This window comes from Neofelis nebulosa, chromosome 2, assembly GCF_028018385.1.
Source record: "Neofelis nebulosa isolate mNeoNeb1 chromosome 2, mNeoNeb1.pri, whole genome shotgun sequence".
Classification (NCBI taxonomy): Eukaryota; Metazoa; Chordata; class Mammalia; order Carnivora; family Felidae; genus Neofelis; species Neofelis nebulosa.
Window position 1 is genome coordinate 214,957,463 of NC_080783.1, and position 19,318 is coordinate 214,976,780.

Sequence of the window (19,318 nt, forward strand, 5' to 3'; positions counted from 1 at the left end):
AGAACCAGGAAGAATTTAGACTGGAGAATACTTACTGTGGTATCCCTGTATTCAGAATTTCCTCCATCAATGATGATGTCACCAGTGTCCAACAATGGTACCTGTAACCAGACACTAGCATTAAGGTGAGCCAAAGAAATGAAAGACAAAAACAGAATGTACCTCAAGCAATTAATACAAACAAGAATTTATCCCAAATAAATCCAGTCTAAAAGCGTATGTTGTTTCATTTTCAAAAATCCTCTCCGTGGCTACGGCTGGAGCCTACATGAAAGGTTAGGGCTAGCAACCCAGTCAGACCTCCCCACAACTAAGATGGTTCTCTTTAAAATTTGACAACAACCAGGGGCGCCTGGGTGGCTCAGTCGGTTAAGCGTCCGACTTCAGCTCAAGTCATGATCTCACGGTCCGTGAGTTTGAGCCCCGTGTCGGGCTCTGGGCTGATGGCTCAGAACCTGGGGCCTGCTGCAGATTCTGTGTCTCCCTCTCTCTCTGCCCCTCCCCTGCTCATGCTCTGTCTCTCTCTGTATCAAAAAGAAATAAAAACATTAAAAAAAAAGAGAAATAGGGGCACCTGGGTGGCTCAGTCGGTTAAGTGTCCGACTTCGGCTCAGGTCATGTTCTCACGGTCCGTGAGTTCGAGCCCCGCGTCGGGCTCTGGACTGGTGGCTCAGAGCCTGGAGCCTGCTTCCGATTCTGTGTCTCCCTCTCTCTCTGCCCCTCCCCCATTCATGCTCTGTCTCTCTCGGTCTCAAAAATAAATAAACGTTAAAAAAAAAAATTTTTAATTTGACGACAACCAAAACCTACTTGAAAGATTTTGTATTTCCAGTGTGTGCCCTTGGCTCGTCTACATTCCCAAACACTGGGAACAGGACTCGTTCTGAAGGATTACATCACGTCCTATAAAATCTCTGCACAGGGCAGAGTAGGGGTCCAGTGAACAGACATCAGGTGGTTTGGTGCCTGAGTGAGTGAGATGATCAAACCCGTCTGGAGACGGCGGGACGAGACCGGGCCTCGAACTAGCACATCTTCCTACAGAACACAACTGGGCTGGCTTGGTCATTTATCATTCAGTCCACATCCCCCCCCGCCCCCCCACCCCAGGGCTTCAGTGAACCTCACTTCGTATTTTCTTATGCTGAAGACTAAGCTACCACTTTCCAATCCGTTCTGTCGCTAATTGTGACCAGCTTAGCATCTTGCTACACAAAAAGCTTGCTATGTCCTTCCCTTATCACAGTGTTCTTCCTTTCTAGGTCATTTTTGTCTTTCGTGGTAGCATGCTGGTTACAAACCCCTCTCCCCGTGGAGTCGCCCCCACTGTTAACACTGCTCCCGGAGAAAAGGAACGTTCACCCCTTGCCTTTGTTTCCTGGCACTACATTTCTCACCGAGAAACGTTTCTTCCAGACAGCTAATGCCTCGGGTTTTTTTCAGAGCTGTTACTGTAGAATTGTTTTTGAGTAGCTTCATGAGTTATTTCCACGGGTACCCCTTCGTCCGTATGTTGTGTGTGGTTTTGCGTTTCGTTGTTGGAGGAAATAGCACCCCGAGGCTGCAGGGCACTGGCCGTGAGCTTGTCTCCATGGATTGTCGGTGAGGTATGTTGAGGGAAGGGGCCCCAGAGGTGCCCCAGAAACAGCTCACAGCTACGGTGCCTCAACCAAATGCTGCTGGGCACATTCCCAGGGGAAAAGGCTGTTGTCCCCATCAGCTCCTCCTCTCCCACAGTCATCCCAGTGGGTGGGTGGCCATCAGCCCCTCTGTGAGGGGACAGACCCACCATCCCCTGATGACACACAGCAGGGGAAGTCTAGAGGGATCAGACTATAATGTGTTACAGAACAAGGGTTAGCACCTACACAAAGCACTCCCTCCTTGGCTGATAATCAGGGCCAGAAGTGTAACAGAGGCCTGCCTCCCAGAGGCCCTCCCTGGGACACTTGGCATCGGGTCACCCACCTGCCCCAGCACGGCCGTTCCAGCCCTAACACACATTTTTTTTTTCTTGCAAAAAAGGTACACTTGCTAGAGCCAACAAATCATTGGGAAAGAAGCACCCAGTATGTAGTTCCCAGGATTCCCTAAGGGGACCTCATCGTTTATATTAAGCGATACAACACGTTAAGTGTCAAGAAAAAAGGGAAACCGACTTCTAAATTTCAGACACTAAGGTTTATTAGCGAATAGCACTAAACACACGTAACACCACGACCAAAACTGTGTTTCTGAACACCAAAGACAGAGACCAAGACTACGGTTTCTGTCCCCACTGTTAATGAATTCTTATGGCAACGTCTCTCGTCTCTCGGTGGCTCAGAATCTCATGCCTAAGGAATCATTACCACCTGAGGATGTGCTGTCACTTAAATTAGTGCCAAGTTGACGAACGCTGAGACATTGAAGCAGTTTTGTTTGAACTGAGCAGTTCATATCCAGAAATTGAAAAAGAAAAAAAAAAAAAAGTCTCTTAAGTAGAAAAGCGAGATCTAGCTACGGGAAGAGAAAAGCTGCCCCACTAGTAGCAGCTGGGGGGGCAGGGCTGGCCTCACCAGTTTTTCAATGAAATCATCAACGGCTTGGCCAGCCTTCACCAGCAGTATGATGCGCCTCGGCTTCTTCAGCTTGGAGACCATCTCCTCCAAGGAGTGTGCTCCGACCACCTTGGTTCCCTTTGCCTCGTTGGCCAAGAAATCATCCACTTTGGAGACCGTCCTATTAAAAGCACAAACCTAGAAGGCCGAAAAGGTCTGATTAGGAGATTCAGGACACAGAAGACCTTCAGACCCTGGATTAAGTGAACCCCAAGGCACGGAACTGAATATAAGCAAAGGGTGACTGCCCGAGGCAAATCAGGCTAGAGTCTGTCACTAGCTGATAGAGACTCAACCAAGTCTAGGAAGCGGCTGCTGCAAACTGCTATAAACACCACTTTAGTGTTTATAACTATTTAAACTTTTCTCTCTCCCCCGGTTCTCATTAGGCAATAAAGGTAGAGTTCTATACACCCAGCCGGATTTCTCCTACTTAACATCCGGTAAGTTTATCCAGGCTTACAGAACTGACATCTATTTTGCAAGACTGTCCTTCAGAGGATTGCAGAGCTGGCCCTCCCACACCGCATGTGACCTGGTGCTTCTCTTTCCCTTTGCAAAAAACGTCCTAAGCAGCAACAGGGCATATACGAAGAGACCTAAGTTCCAGATTGTACAGGATCTTTGAAATCAGCCTCCGTGCACCAAGAACCCACAAGAGTGTGCCCTCCTGACTTACCACGAAGCCATGGTCATTCATGTTCAAAATTAAGTTCTGGCCCATGACAGCCAGTCCAATCAGTGCAATATCAGCTCTAAAAGACCGGAAAAAGGAACAAAGAAAATGTGTCGGTTCCACTTTAATCCCTTCCAACTCAGGGGCCCAGAGTGTCCTAGCTTTTGCTATGGATACCTTGCCTTACCATTTCCTCTGTCCCCCTCCTCTCTTCTACCCCTGAGAACCCAGGCATGCGCCTCCAGGCCACCCTGCCCTCTGCCACTTCAAAGGACCTCGAGTTCTCTTGAGATCAACTAGACTTGCACGCAGGAGGGCATGCAATCTTTGCCGTGCTCACTGCGGGTGTCCCCGCTCCCACACGGGGGAGAAGCCCCTGCAGGCACAGCCGCCCACTGTCCAGCCTCTTCCCCTCCTGGCTCGGGCCCTGGCTGCCCTCGGCCACGCGGGTTCCCTCCCGCCCGGCCCTTTCTAGAAAGGGGGATCCGCCCGGCGCCGCCGCGAGGGGTAGAGGGCCCGGGCCCGAGGGGGCTGAGACCCTGAAGGTCCGAGGCTCCGGGCGCCACGAGGCCGTGCTCCGGCGACCCCCGGGGCCAAAGCGCCTTCAGGCAGGTTCCGCCCTCCTCGCCGGCCCCCGTAAAGTTCCCCGGCGGTCCGCGAGCCGTCACTCACTGGGCCATGGCGGCGGCGAAGGACCAGGCAGGAGCGGACAGAAACGGAGAGCTGAGAGCGCGCGGAGCGGCGACCGAGGACGAGCCCGGCTCCTGCTTCGGCCCCCAGGCTCTGGCCGCGGCCTTCCGGCGCCGACCAATCGGGAGGAAGGGGCGGAGCTATGCCACCACGCCATTGGCCCTTCCCGGCGCCTGTTAGACCACCTGAGGCAAACAGGCCCGCCCACTTCTGGGGCCGGCTCAGGAGAGCGCAGAGCACATCGATGGCGACGCCAAAGCAGAAGGGGCGGGGTCGCCGGGGACTGGTAAGAGCGCGCTGGGCGAGAGGCTCTGGGCGCCGGGACAGCAGGCTGGGCGCGGCGCGGGCATAAGTTGGGGGGAGGGGGGGGGCGCCTGGGACAGGCACAGGGAACCGAGCAGGGGGCGCCCGGGACTAGCACAAGGGGCCGGGAGGGGCGCAGGCACGAGTGGAGGGGTGCGGGGCACCTGAGACAGGCACTGGGGGCAGGGGACGGGGGCACAAGTGAAGGCGGCGGGGGGCGCGAGCTGGCGGGACAGCGGAGCAAGGGACAGCGGAGCTGGCAGGGCGGGGGACGCCTGGGACTGGCACAGGGGGTGGGGCGAGGCGGGGGGCTCCGGGACAGGCACTAGCGACTGGGGAGCGGGGGGTGGGGTGGCGCAAGCCGGAAGGCCCCGGGACCGAGGAGGGTGTCGGGCGCGCGGCGGGGTCGCCGGGGCTGGCGGAGGGGCGGCGGCGGGCGGCCCCACCCGGACCCCAGAGCAGAGGACGCTCGGGGCCGGGGCTCCGCTCGGTGGGAAGGGTGGCGGCTCACGTCGGGCCGTGCATTCCAGGGTCCCAGGCACTCGGACGCCTGTTGTCCGAGTGCCCCTCGCCCCTCCCATCGCGGCCGCGCACTGTGGGGTTCAACCCCGTCGGGGACCGAGGCTCGTTGCGGCCTGTGGGAGTAACGGGTGCCAGGAAATGTGGGACCCCACCCACGACCCTGCGCGGGGAGCGCGCAGCCCCAGTTGCAGGAAAAGCAGCGGGCGCAGAGCAGGCTGGGAACGAACTTGTTGCGGGGGTGATGGAGGTCGCGTCGTTGAACTTCCCGAACCCGCTGAGGAGCTGGAGGTGCCCCGCAGGCCTTCTCAGAAGTGCCCGGGTGCTCCAGGCATCTTCCTCTCCCAGCACTGAACCCTCCCGCCTCCTACAGCAGATGCTGCTGAACCAGGCTTGGCGCCTCCAGCACATTTAAGATTTTTTGTGTTTCCATGAATCCTTCATGTCATCTAACGTGTACCTTGCACACAGTAAGTGCTCACCCGATAGAAAAGTCACACAGCTGGTTAGTGGGTAATTAGTGACCCAGTTGTGACTGATTCAAGGCCAAGGCTAGTTCCATCACACCAAGTGCACAGATTTGTAATACAGATGTCGACAGGTACAATAATTTCCATGCGAGCTTGTGTCCCACCCACTATGGTAGTTTTTTTCCTGTTGGAAGTTGGGTATGAATAAATCATAGTAGCAGTATTTTTTAATGCAATGGAATCTCTGAAAATTTTAAAACTCACAATCTACTTTATCTTCTATGTAAATATTTATCTGTATGGTTCTCTTCACTAAAGGCATTCTTTCTATGAATTTGTTCTTTTTCTTGAGTCGCTTCCATATTTGCCTGTTTTGTACCAGTCAGGGCTTACACGCCCGAAAAGTCCAATTTTCTTTTGTATACTCTCCCTTGAGCAAGGTGTTCATGGATTCTGAGGTTGACTCACTGTACAATGTCCAGGTGGGGCCAAGGTTAGAACAGCACTTCCTCCTAAGGAAGAGAAATCCCTGTCCCCTGAGGCCCTTTCCTTCTTTCCTTCTTGCTTTTCCTGGGTACAGAAATAGACAAATGTAGGCAAGCCCAGAGTTTATTTTATTTTTTGGTTCAACATTAGTAATTAAAAAAAAAAACCCTCCAGTACAGTTAACATACTTTGTAATAGTTTCACGTATACAATGTAGTGATTCAACAATTTTGTACATTACTCAGTGCTCATCACAATAAGTGTACCCTTTAAAAAAAATAATAATCGGTTAAGCGTCCAACTTCGACTCAGGTCATGATCTCACAGTTCATGGGTTTGAGCCCCGCATCGGGCTCTGTGCTGACAGCTGGGAGCCTGGATCCTGCTTCAGATTCTGTGCCTCCTTCTCTCTCTGTCCCTCCCCTGCTCACGCTCTCTCTCTCGCAAAAATAAAATAAACATTAAAAAAAAATCTCTACCTGCAAATTGAGGCTCAAATTCATGACCCCAAGATCAAGAGTCGCATGTTCTACCGACTGAGCCAGCCAGGTGCCCCACAATAAGCGTACTACTCTCCTAGTCTTCTATTTCACCCATCCCCACCCCCACTTCCCCTCTGCTAACCATCAGTTTGTTCTCTGTAGTTGAGTCTCTGTTTTTCTTTGTTGAATTCCACGTACGAGTAAAATCCTGTGATATTTGTCTTTCTCGGACTTAACTTCTTTCACTTAGCATAATACACTCTAGTTCCATCCATGTTGCAAATGGGAAGATTTCATTCTTGTTTATGGCTCAATAGTATTCCAGTCCTTTATCCATTCATCAGTCGACGGACATCAGGGAGGCTTCTGTAATTTGGCCATTGTAGATCACGCCACAATAAACTCAGGGGTGCCTCTATCTTTTCGAATTAGCGTTTTCTTATTCTTGGGGTAAATACCCAGAAGTGAAATTACTGGACCATAGGGTAGTTCTATTTTTAATTTTTTGAGGCACCTCCATACGGTTCTCCACTGCGGCCGCACCGGTTAGCATTCCCGCCACAGGGCACCAGGGTTCCCCTTTCTCCACTTCCTCACCAACACCTGTTGTTTCTTCTGTTTTTAATTTCAGCCAAGAAAGCCCAGAATTCATCTTAAAGCTACAAGCAAGGTGCCTGGCTGCCCTCAACACTTCCCTAAAGGGGGAAGGAAGTGACTATGGAAATGGCGGAGCCAAGCAAAACCAGGGAGGGCAGACCTTCCGTCACTGGTCACCGTTGAGGCAAAAGCCCTGCGCGGCCTGAGCCCCGGCCCTGCCCAAACAGGTGACAGTACTTTTGGAGGAACCAGGCTGGTAGGAATCGTGGGGCTCTCCCAACCGAGTGTCTCCGCCCTCCAGTGTGCGAGGCGGCTTGTTAAATGTGAATTCGGACACCACAGATCTGGGGGACGCCGGGCAGTGTGCATTTTATCCCTCCAGTGGGTTCTGACTGCAGGTGGCGCACGGGCCACCTTTTGAAACGGTTCTCAAAGGGTGGTCTAGGACCCCTGATACCTCATACCCTTTCAGGGTCCCTCATACCCTTTCAGGGAGAAGTGGGGACAAAACCTTTCTCCTTTGTCCGTAGCACCAGTAGGATCGGATTTGTCTTCTTTTCATCTTCATTCTCTTACAAGTGTCCAGTGGCGTTTTCCAGAGGCTCTGTGACATGTGCTCTGGAAGAGGTTACATGTAGAAGCAAATGAGAGAATCCGGCGGTCTTAAACTGTAGTGAGCTTGACGTTAGAGAGATTTGCAAAACTGCCAGGCAGTAACACAGATCACGGAGTTTCCTTTTGTTTTGGGAACCTGTTATTAAAAACTGGTATTGATTTTTAAACCGGTAAATGTTGGGCTGCCTACGTGGCTCAGTCGGTTAGGCGTCTGACTCTTGATTTCGGCTCAGGTCATGGTCTGACGGCTGTGAGCCCCGTGTCGGGCTCTGTGCTGACAGTGTGGAGCCTACGTGGGATTCTCTCTGTCTCCCTCTCTCACTGCCCCTCCCTTGTCTTCTCTCAAAATAAGCGAGCTTCAAAGTCAATGAATTGGTAAATATTGATAAAACTCACATAAACAGAAGCTCTTTGTATCATCGGTCATTTTTAGGAATGTAAAGGGGTCTGAGACCGGTGGTTTGTGAACCACTCATCTAAACCAACCCCCGTTTTAGAGATGAGGGAATTGGGGCTCAGGGAAGCGGAACTTGCTTGATCAGAGACGTACACTAGAACTGCCCCTCTGGGGACAGATCAGATGCTCTCCAGGGTCCCTCTCAATAGAACCTGGGGTCCAGAGACAGACCCAGTGGTAGGACAGCATGTTATCACAGAAGTCAGATCAGATGGCTCCTCAAATGACGTGGAACGTCTTTCTCGGCAGCTGCTTGACAGAGACAGGGAGGAATGGGTTTGGGGGTCACGCTGCCCTTAGCCTGCTCCGATTCCACTTCTTTCTAGCTGTGCAGAATGGAGCAAGTTGTCAAGTCTCAGGAGTTTCCTCGTGTGTATATAAGGAGCGACAAAACCGCAGAGGGTAGCTCTGGGGTGAAATGACCCAAAGCAGGGCTTGTGTCTGGACTGAGTGCCCATATGCCAGCTTCTGTCTTTTTTTTACAGAAAGGACACAGAGAGGAGAGATACAAACTGCAGTGGAGAATAGGACTGAAAGAGAACATATCAGGGGTGCCTGGGTGACTCAGGTGAACATCTAGACTCTTGACTTCAGCTCAGGTCATGATCTCATGGTTCGTGAGTTCAAGCCCGCTTAGCATGTTTTTGAGGCTTGCCCATGTTATGGCATGTATGAACGGTGTGCTCCTTTTTACTGCTGAGTGGTATTCCTCTGCGTGTAATTTGTTTATCCACATAATTTGTTTATCTGGTGGTGGACATTTGGACTATTTCTAAGTTGGACCATACATAAAGAACAAATCTTGTTTTGAACATTCACGTACCAAGTGTGGGGGCATGGTTTCATTTTTCTCGGGTAGACACGGTGGAGAAACAGTGCTGGCTCATTTGGTGCATGTTTAACTTCTGAAGAGCTGCTAAGTTACTTCCCAAGTGGCCGCACCATTGTGCATTCCCACAAGCACTGTGTGAGGGTTCCCGTTCCCCCACATCCTCACCAACATTTGATTCTGTCTTTGTGATGACGGCCATCCTAGTGGGTGTGAAATGGTATCATCTCATTGTGGTTTTAATGTGCATCTCCCTAATGGCTAATAATGATGAGCATATTTTCAAGGGCTTATTAGCTATTCACATATATGTTATCCGGTGAGATATCCATTCAGATCTTTTCTTTGTACATTTTTAATAAGTTCAAGAATCGATTTATTTAAAAAGTTGCAGATAGTTCAGAGAGTAACCTTAGTTTCCCCCTACGGCTAACATCTTAACATTACCGTGGTGTATTTGTCACAACTGACAAACCAACACTGGCATTAATACTGTGACCTGAACTCCAGACTTCATTAGAGTTGCATTTTCCGGGGCGCCTGGGTGGCTCAGTCCATTAAGTGTCAGACTTCGGCTCCGGTCATGATCTCACGGTTGGTGAGTTCGAGTCCCGTGTCGGGCTCTGTGCTGACATCTTGGAGCCTGGAGCCTGCTTCGGATTCTGTGCCTCCCTCTCTTTCTGCCCCTCCTCTGCTTGCACTCTGTCTCTCTTTCTCTCAAAAAGAAACATTAAATTTTTTAAAAAGAGAGAATTACATTTTCCACAAATATACTTTTCCTGTTTGGGGGCCTATCCAGAATACATTACATTTTATCATTACATCTTCTTAGTTTCCTCTGGTCTGTGGCAATTTCTTGGTCTTATTTTTAATAACCTTTGATTTTTTTTTTTTTAAAGATTATATTCTTAAGCAATCTCTATACCCATCGTGAGGCTTCAACTCACAACCCCGAGATCAAGAGTCACATGTTCCACTGATTTAGCCAGCCAGGCACCCCTCACGACCTTCAATTTTGAGGAATGCTGGTTGGGGATCTTATAGAATGTCCTTCAATTTGGATTGAAATTTTTTTTTTTCTCTTGGTTATACAGGGGTTGTGGATTTTGTGGAAGAATACCATGGAAGTCAAGTGCCATTCTCTTGACATCATAACAGAGGGTCACACTATCAACAGGGATGATATTAGTCTCAACCACTAGACAAGGCAGTGTTTATCGAGCCTCACCACTATAAAGTTCTTCCTTTACTCCTTTCCATGTTCTATTCTTTGGAACCCATTCACTAAGTACAGCCCACTTTTGCCTGTTTGTTTTTTAAATAGCATTGTTTGTCTTACTGAGTTTTAAAAGTTTTTGTGTATCCTAAATAAAAGTTATTTATTACATATACAACCAGCAAATATTTTCTCCCAGTTTGGGGCTTGTCTTTTCATTTTCTCAATGGTGTCTCCTGAAGAGGAAACTTTTAATTTTTTTTTTTTAATATTTATTTTTGAAAGACAGAGAGACAGAGTACAAGCAGGGGAGAGGCATCATGAGAGAGGGAGACACTGTATCCAAAGCACACTCCAGGCTGTCAGCACAGAGCCCGATGCAGGGCTCGAACTCACAGACCATGAGATCATGACCTGAGCTAAAGTCAGATGCTTAACTGACTGAGCCACTCAGGCGCCCCAGCTGGTGACATATCTAAAAAACCTTTGACAAACGCAAAATCGCAAAGAGTTTCTCCTATGTCTTCTTCCAGAATTCTTAGGGTTTTAGCTCTTACATGTAGATCCATGATCCATTTTGAGTTAATTTTTGTATAACATGTAAGGTAGGGGTCTAAGTCCATATTTTTGCATATGGATATCCAATTGTTCAAGCAACATTTGTTGGAAAGTCCCCACTGAATTGCCTTGGCATCCTGGTAAAAAATCAGTCGACCTCAAATATGAACTATATATCTGGATTTTCCATTTTGTTCCATTGATTTTATGCTAGTACCACACTGTCTTCTTGATTACTGTAGCTTTATAGTAAGTTTTAAAATCAGGTAAATTCTTCAACTTAGTTTTTCTTTTCAAAGATTTTCTTTTTTGGCTATTGTAGGTCCTTTGCCATTTCCATACAAATCTTAGGATAAGCTTGTCAATTTCTACAGAAAAGCACCCTGGGATTTTATCGGGAGTGCACTGAGTCTATAGATTAATTTGGGGAGAATGGCCATCTTCTTTTTTTTTTTTTTAATTTACATCCAAATTAGTTAGCATATAGTGCAACAGTGATTTCAGTAGATTCCTTAATGCCCCTTACCTATTTAGCCCATCCCCCCTTCCACAACCCCTCCAGTAACCCTCAGTTTGTTCTCCATATTTAAGAGTCTCTTCTGTTTTGTCCCCCTCCCTGTTTCTATATTGTTTTTGTTTCCCTTCCCTTATGTTCATATGTTTTGTCTCTTAAAGTCCTATGAGTGAAGTCATATGGTATTTGTCGTTCTCTAATTTCGCTTAGCATAATACCCTCCAGTTCCATCCACATGGTTATAAATGGCAAGGTTTCATTCTTTTTCATTGCTGAATGGTATTCCATTGTGTGTATGTGTATATATATATACGGGTATATATGTGTATATATATATATATATATATATATATATATATATATATATATATATACCGCATCTTCTTTATCCATTCATCCATCGATGGACATTTGGGCTCTTTCCATCCTTTGGCTATTGTTGACAGCGCTGCTATAAACATGGGGGTGCATGTGTCCCTTTGAAACAGCACACCTGGATCCCGTGGATAAATGCCTAGTAGTGCAATTGCTGGGTCATAGGGTAGTTCTGTTTTTAATTTTTTGAGGAACCTCCATACTGTTTTCCAGAGTGGCTGCACCAGCTTGCATTCCCAGAGAATGGCCATCTTAATAATACTGAGCCTTCCAACCCATGAACAGGTTATAATGTTTCCATCTATTTAGATCTTCAGCAATGTTCAGTGGTTTGAGTGTACAGGCTTTGCATTTTTGTTAACTAAATTCCAAATGCTCCTTTGGGTATTGTTCTGAACGGAATTTTCCTATTTTCAGTTTCAGATTGTTCATTGTTGGTGCATAGAAACACACCTAATTTTTTTTGTTGATCTTCATCCTGACAACTTACCATCTGTGATCATGTTATCTGCAAATAAACACAATTTTACTTCTTCCTTTCCAATCTGAACACCTTCTGTTTTTGTTGCCATTTGCACTGAAGGCCACCTAGAGTGCGATGTTGAAGTGGTAAGAGGAGATCTATTTGCCTTGTTCCCAACCTTAGGGGGAAAGCATCAGTTTTTCACTACTGAGTATGATGCTCGTTTTAGGGTTTTCATAGATGCCTTTCGTTATGTTGAGAAATTTCACTTCACTTTGTTGAGAATTTTTATCATGAATTTTCAATTGCCTATTTCTCCTTTCGTGTCTTTGACTCATGTCATTACAACCCTGATGCTAGATGCATATACATTTATAATGGTTATATCTTCCTGGTGTATTGATCTCTTACCATCATGAAATGTTCCTCTTTGGATCTGTTAAATAACAAAAATTCAATCAAGTAATTCTATTTCTTTATTTAGATTTTATTTGTGTAACTACTTATTTATTTAAAAAGTAATCTCTGTGCCTAACGTAGGGCTTGAACTCACAATCCTGAGATCAAGAGTCTCATGCTCCACCAACTGAGCCGGACAGGGCACCCCCAACTAAGGACATTTTAAAGACTTTATTGTATTGTATTGTATTGTATTGTATTGTATTGTATTTATTTATTTATTTATTTATTTATTTATTTTACTTTATTTATGCATGAATCAGTCAGCATCCTGTCTAGCAAGTAGAAGGGAGCTCCAAAGGGCCTACAGAAAAGGAAAGCCTTTTTATTTTATTAAAAAAAATTTTTTTTAATGTTAATTTATTTTTGAAGGAGAGAGAGAGCATGAGCGAGGGAGGGGCAGGGAGAGAGGGAGACACAGAATCCGAAGCAGGCTCCAGGCTCTGAGCTGTCAGCACAGAGTCCGACACAAAGCTTGCTTGAACCCACTAACTGTGAGATCATGACCTGAGCCGAAGTCAGACGCTCAACCGACTGAGCCACCCAGGCGAGAAAAGAAAAGTCTTTTAAAATTAGGGAGTGGGAGGGGCGCCTGGATGGCGCAGTCGGTTAAGCGTCCGACTTCAGCCAGGTCACGATCTTGCGGTCCGTGAGTTCGAGCTCTGGGCTGATGGCTCGGAGCCTGGAGCCTGTTTCCGATTCTGTGTCTCCCTCTCTCTCTGCCCCTCCCCTGTTCATGCTCTGTCTCTGTCCCAAAAATAAATAAAAAACGTTGAAAAAAAAATTTTTTTTTTTAAATAAAAAAAAATAAAATTAGGGAGTGGGGGAAAAGAGGGCATTTTATTAGCAAAGAATCCATTGTTTCAGGCAAGGTTGCCCTCCTAAGAGGAACAGAAGGGTGTATCAGTAAACTTCCTAATACTGACTAGGAAATTCCCATGTTAAATGTGACAAATCTGGTGAGTTGAAACTGCAGTGAGATTAGGTATTAAGCATTGGTTTTACAGACTTGGGGCCTCAACCCAAGTGACACCACTTTGGACCCATGGTTTCTCCCTAACAATTCCCTCTTTTGATCAGACTCTCAGCTCAGCTGAGAGATGGGATCCTTAGCTACAGCTCTGTATTTCTCAAAGCTTCTGTTGCTCCTTTGCATGGTGTTCCCAGGTCACGACGGTTTTCCTTAATCTCTGTGATCGCCACAGTTATAGCTTCGGGTTCACGATTTTTTTTTTTTTTAATAAAAAAAAGATTTTATTTTATTTTATTTTTTATTTTTTAAATATGAGATTTATTGTCAAATTGGTTCACAATTTTTAGATTGGTTGTCTTCTTTATTCCTTTCGTGACGCTCCAAGTCTCAGGGAAATCATTTGCTGTGGGTTAGCAGCTGCAAAAATGCATTTAAAGCTTTTGAGAGCATTTAACATACCAGGGAGATTCTTATGATTACTACAAATAGGGTAATTTCCAACGTTTGGAGTACACCTCGAAGCCGTGGTCCCCGAGACCCAAACCAAAAACCAAGTAAGTCAGAGAAAGACCCTGCTGAAGGAGCCGCTCTTTCAGTCAAGTGGCTTGCTCGGTGATTATGTAATCGGGGTTCAACCTCCCCAGAAGTGTTCATCCAGGTGCAGAAGATGGTGTTGGCCAGATACCTCCTTGCTCAGCTAGAAGAGAGTCAAGGGCTCTCTTATTATCAAGAACTACTTTGGCCAAAGATAAAAACAGAGAGAGAGGGGCAAAGCATAAGAGATTCCTTAATACAGAGAATAACCTGAGGGTTGGGGGTGGGGTGTTGGGTGTTGGGGATTGGCTAAATGGGCGATGGGCATTAAGGAGGTCACTTGTTGGGATGAGCACTGGGTATTGTATGTAAGTCACGAATCACTGGGTTCTACTCCTGAAACCAATACTACACTATACGTTAACTTGAATTTAAGTAAAATAAATAAATATGGTATTTAAAAAGAAAAAAAGAACTACTTTGGCCAGAAAGTCCTAGAGGATTTCTGTTGGGTAGCTATTGAACTTCAGCAGCAGATTTTGTAATAATTTTAAGAGTTGAGGAGTTCCTGTAGCCTCAGTTACCTGTATCCCTAACCAGGGAAGCAGGGTCAGGCCAAAAGGAGTGAATCCTGAATCACAGGGGCCTCCTGGTAGGTCCTTTTTGACACACGATGTAAATTTAGGGGAGTTGACCAATGAGACGTCTTATTGTGCTTGTGATAAGTTAGGAGCATGGTTTGATTTTCTCTGAGCCTGAAATAAAAGCTTGCTCTGAACTTCCGGGTTACCCCAGACATAGAGATGAGGGCATTCTCTTTCCAGGACAATGTCAGAGTAAAAGAAAGGAAAAGAAGGAGAACGTTCTCACGTTTAAAGTGAGAAGCCTTGATCCGCTGTCTTGGGCAGAACGAGTCTACTGTGGCATCGGCCACTTGACTTCTTTGCCCTTTGACTCGAGGTCTCCAGAGTCTGTGCAGGACCAGGTATCACGGGATGCCTTTTTCAGCCGTGGGAGGTGTACCCGAGGCTTAATACCCTCTGGTTTTGCAGCAGCGTCCATGGTCGGGGCACTTGGTGAGGTCTCTTCCAATGGGGCTCGAGAGCTGTCTTCCACGGCTCGCGTTTCCAGAATACCCACTCATCAGGCTCTAGACTGTGACCCACAGGATCCTCTGAATTGGGGTCTGGGAAGGCTTTGGTGATAGGCTTGAGTATAAGACAGTAGAGACTGATACTAGCATGCAGAAGGTTGTACAGTGATAGGATTTCAAGAAGTTGACAAGGTTTTCCTTACGGTTCATATGATCCACCCAGTGAACTGGGTGCCTTGATCACTGGAGATTATAGAAGATACACCCCAAGTGAAAAACACATTTTTGAACACATTTTGAACACATGTTCTTTGCCATTGTGAGGGCATCGGCAATGCAGCAGGGAAAGGCTTTAACCCATCTGGAAAACCAGAGCAGATTGGTAACTCATAGTAGGTGGAAACTGAATGAAGGTCAGGTGCAGGTGTTCACAGTGTCCAGAGGGAGAAGGCCTGAGGCCTCTGGGAACACACACTGTTTTTGTCTTTCCACCAATGTCTATAATTTGAGTCATTTTATTTTATTTTTAAGTTTATTTTGAGAGAGAGCGCAAGAGAGAGAGCGAGCGAGCGAGTGCACACGAGCAGGGGAGGAGCGGAGAAAGAGAATCCCAAGCTGACTTCTGACCGTCAGCACAGAGCCCGACACAGTGCTCTAACTTTGAGACATCAAAAAGTCCTTCATTCTCCCAAGCTATTTAAAAAAACGAAGACACATTTTGTGTTAAGACGTCACGTCAACCTATTTGACTTCAAGTAAACCCAGGCAGAATAAAAGTTTTAATTTTAATGCTGATAACTAGAGACAGGTCTGTTTTAATTAAACCAACAACTGAGTATTCTCCCAGATTACGTGAACCCGAAAAAACATTTGGATTGACTTCCATCTGTCTGAGAGTTTTAGAATGCCGAATCCTTGCAGGCACTCGTCCAACTAGAGCTCTTTGACAAATTAATTTTAGCAATACTACCGGAGGTAGAAAAATCTCACATTTGTAATATGAATAGGTATGGACACACACACACACACACACACACGCAGATGCAAGGAGCCTATAGTTACTAATATTTGTGGAGAAGATTTTTAAGATTTGTATTTGTTCCTGGAATTGATTTTAAGGAAGAGGTGCTAAAGTTTGGGTACAAGAGCCCTTTTAGCAGTTTGTATTTTTAAAAGGCCTCCCCCACCCTCTTTTTTTTTTTTTTTTCTTCAGTCTCAGGTGATTGTGGGCTGTGTTTACATTTCAAAGTCCTGATGAGATGTGTCGCTTTAAGGGACAGAGAAAGAATGCAAGTTCCTCCAGAAGGACTTTGGTTTCCTAAAGCCGATAGTTTTACAACCTGTTTAAGATAATGAGGGGAAGTTTGGGGACTGGAAAAGGAATAGGTGAACTTTGAATTGCCTCTAGTTTTGTAAAGATTTGTAAGATAAGGACAGTTGCTTTCGTTCCTCAAATAATTGGGTCGTAACTTAAATGATATCACCGGTTGATCCACCAACCCAAGTACACTATTCTCAATTTGCTTTTTTCCCTCTGGGTACATAGTTCTAATTTTAAATATTTCTGGAAATACCAAATAATCCCCCTTTTGGTGCAAGACGGTCCACAAAGAGGGTGCAAAGGATATTAATGGCCCAAGATGCAGAGTTACTGCCAGTGAGAGCCAAAACACAGAAACACAACCCCAAAGTCTCAGGCAGGCAGAAAGCCAAGCCCAGCTCTGGGGAGAGGAGAGGAGCAGGAAGGCAGCTGGGACACAAAGGATCAATAACCAGTGGGTCTGGATTTGGAAAGGAAGGGACAACGTGACAACCAGACATTAGAGACAGATTCAGAAGAGGTGATTCTGGTAAGAATTTCCACCCTCTGTTGGCTTCTGCCAGTTCTTCCAGGATCCCGTCTGAGGGCTCTGCTATCACCATAGCTTCCCCTTGGCTGTTTACCAGAAAATCTTTCAGTTTCATCAACTCTGGGAGGGGCCCATATGGCAGCCCATCTTGGAAGGCAGATGTGAGGGTGTCTGTAAGGCCATTAACTTGGACGACTTTTGTTTACAGTTCTGTAGTCCTTTCCAAGTGGGGAAACACTTCAGACAGAGGGTTACTACACTGGGCCCTGAGCAGGAAGTTGTGTCAGTCTTCAGGCTTTTGTTTTAGGTGCCTCTTACATTTATAATTTTTCATTAGCTGTTAATGAAACTAATTTGGAATCTTGAAACCTTTTGGAGGCTTTGTTTGCTAGTTAAAACAGGTATCCTATTTGGTTTAATTTGGGAATTTCTGTTTTCAAGGGTACTTCTTTTCTTCTTTCTTTCTTTCTCTTTCTTTCTTCTTTCTTTCTTTCTTTCTCTTTCTTTTTTTTTTTTCTTAAGTAGGCTTCACCTCCAGCACAGAGCCCAACGCGGGACTTGAACTCATGACCCTGAGATCAAGACCTGAGCTGAGATCAAGATTGGACGCTTAACTGACCGAGTTACTCAGGTGGCCCTCAACAGTGGCTCAGTAGGACCCGAGCTGCAAATGGAGTTAACTCTCCCATTTTTGTACAGCCATATCCAGCCACAAATTGGGGGCAACCCCACTTTTCTCTGGTCTTATTTTGGGGCCTCCAGCCTGAAGGTTACCAAGCCAGATTCCTCAGGACACAAAACAAGCACAGTAAGATTCTGCTGTTTTGCTAGATATCTACCACTTCTGGGACTATCGTTTTTAGACATAAAATAATCAGGTGTGCTGGAAGGTTGAACGCTTGTCTTTAGACTTGAAGAATCCCATTAGCTAAGACTTTGGGTTTCTCAGAGCCAAACTGGTACCCAAAGAAGGACATGCCGTGACGTTGAGGACTGTGTGTGTTTTACGGTTTACCTTGTTGCATGAAGTTCTCTTGAGGTTGGTGGGTGACCTGACCTGTTCCGTGACCAACTTATCCTATCACAGGAGTCTTCTGGAGATGGCAAGTGCTCTAACAGTCTTTAAATGCTCAACCTGTGCCCACAGATTTTTGTGGCTTTTTGGCCTGAGATCCCCGCTAACAAGCCTTTATCTATATTAAACAAGACAAACAAATGTGCATCTTAATGCACTGGCAGCAACCAAGAGATGTTACAAGTATCCTGGCCACAAGATGGCCCTGTACGTACTACCACCAATTCCCTTGGAAACTTGCTGAGGTTTTCCATTAGGGGACTTACGATCTGAAAGGCTAGGGGCTTGCTCTGGGCAGACCCTCTGCCAGCTCAGTTGGGCTCTGGGCAAATATGGCAGGCAACTTGGGCTGCCAGCCCAAGCTGATCTGCCCTGTAAAGGAAAGCTGATTATCTCAGGAGCCCAACACAAAAAGAGCAGAGCTCAGAACCAGGAGGAACTCAACCAACAGGCAGTGAGAAAGGCAGTGAACCCAAACGGTTCACGGGTACCACATCTGTGTTTCTCATGGCTTCCGAATGCTGCTGGAAGTTCGTCTTGGATCCCACTACTGCCACCAAATCTGTTAAATAACAAAAATTCAACAAAATACATTTTAAAGATCTAATCGATTCATGAATAGGGCAGTACCTGGCTAGCAAGTAGAGAAGAGCTCCAAAGGTTACAGAAAAGGAAAGGCTTGTGAAGGTAGAGAGGAAGTGGGGAAAAAGGAAATTGTTAGCAAAGAATCTGTTGTTTTAGGCAAGGTTGCCTTCCTCAAGGGAACAGAAGGGTCCATCAGTAAATTTCCTAACGCTGACCAGGAAATTCCCATGTTGATTGGTTAAGTTACATTCCTGGGGGGTTGAAAATGCAGTTAGGTTAGGGACTGAGTGTTGGTTTTCTGACTTGGGGCCTTAATCTAAATGCCACCATTTTGGGCCTGTAGTTTTCTTTTTAACATTTCCAGTAATAGTTCTTGTCTTAAAAAGTTGTTTTTTTCTGGTGTTGCTATAGCCATTCCAGTCCTCTTGTGGATTACTATTTGCATGGCAAATATTTCCAACCTTTTACTTTCAACCTGTTTGTGTCTTTGAAACTAAAGCAACTCTAGTAGACAGCATGTTGTTGGATCCTGCTTTTTGAAAAAATTTTTAACATTTATTTTTGAGAGACAGAGTGAGACAGAGCACGAGTGGGGGAGGGATAGGGGGGTACAGAATCCAAAGCAGGCTCCAGGCTCTGAGCTGTCAGCACAGAGCCCAGTGCAGGGCTTGAACTCACAAGACCACGAGATCATGACCTGAGCTGAAGTCAGACGCTTAACCAACTGAGCCACCCAGGTGCCCTAGATCCTACTTTTAAAAATCCAGTTTGACAATCTCTGCATTTTGATTGGAATTAATTTATTCATATGTAATTATTAATATAGGTGGATATATGAATGCCACTTAGCTATTTGTTTTCTATGTCTCATGTCTTTGTTCCTCTGGTCAGCTTTTTTT

At 46.2% G+C, this 19,318-nt stretch overlaps 1 long non-coding RNA gene across 2 annotated transcripts; it reads left to right on the top strand.

Annotated features, from left to right (window-relative positions):
- Nucleotides 1-3,953: 3,953 nt before the first annotated feature.
- LOC131505501 (uncharacterized) lies at nt 3,954-11,296 on the top strand. 2 transcript variants are annotated; one of them, XR_009258422.1, is made up of 3 exons: nt 3,954-4,252; nt 6,858-7,050; nt 9,819-11,296. It is a non-coding gene; the product is annotated as an uncharacterized LOC131505501 (long non-coding RNA). The 2 variants fall into 2 exon arrangements; XR_009258423.1 differs by lacking the exon at nt 3,954-4,252 and adding an exon at nt 4,643-5,258.
- The last annotated feature ends 8,022 nt before the right edge of the window (nt 11,297-19,318 follow it).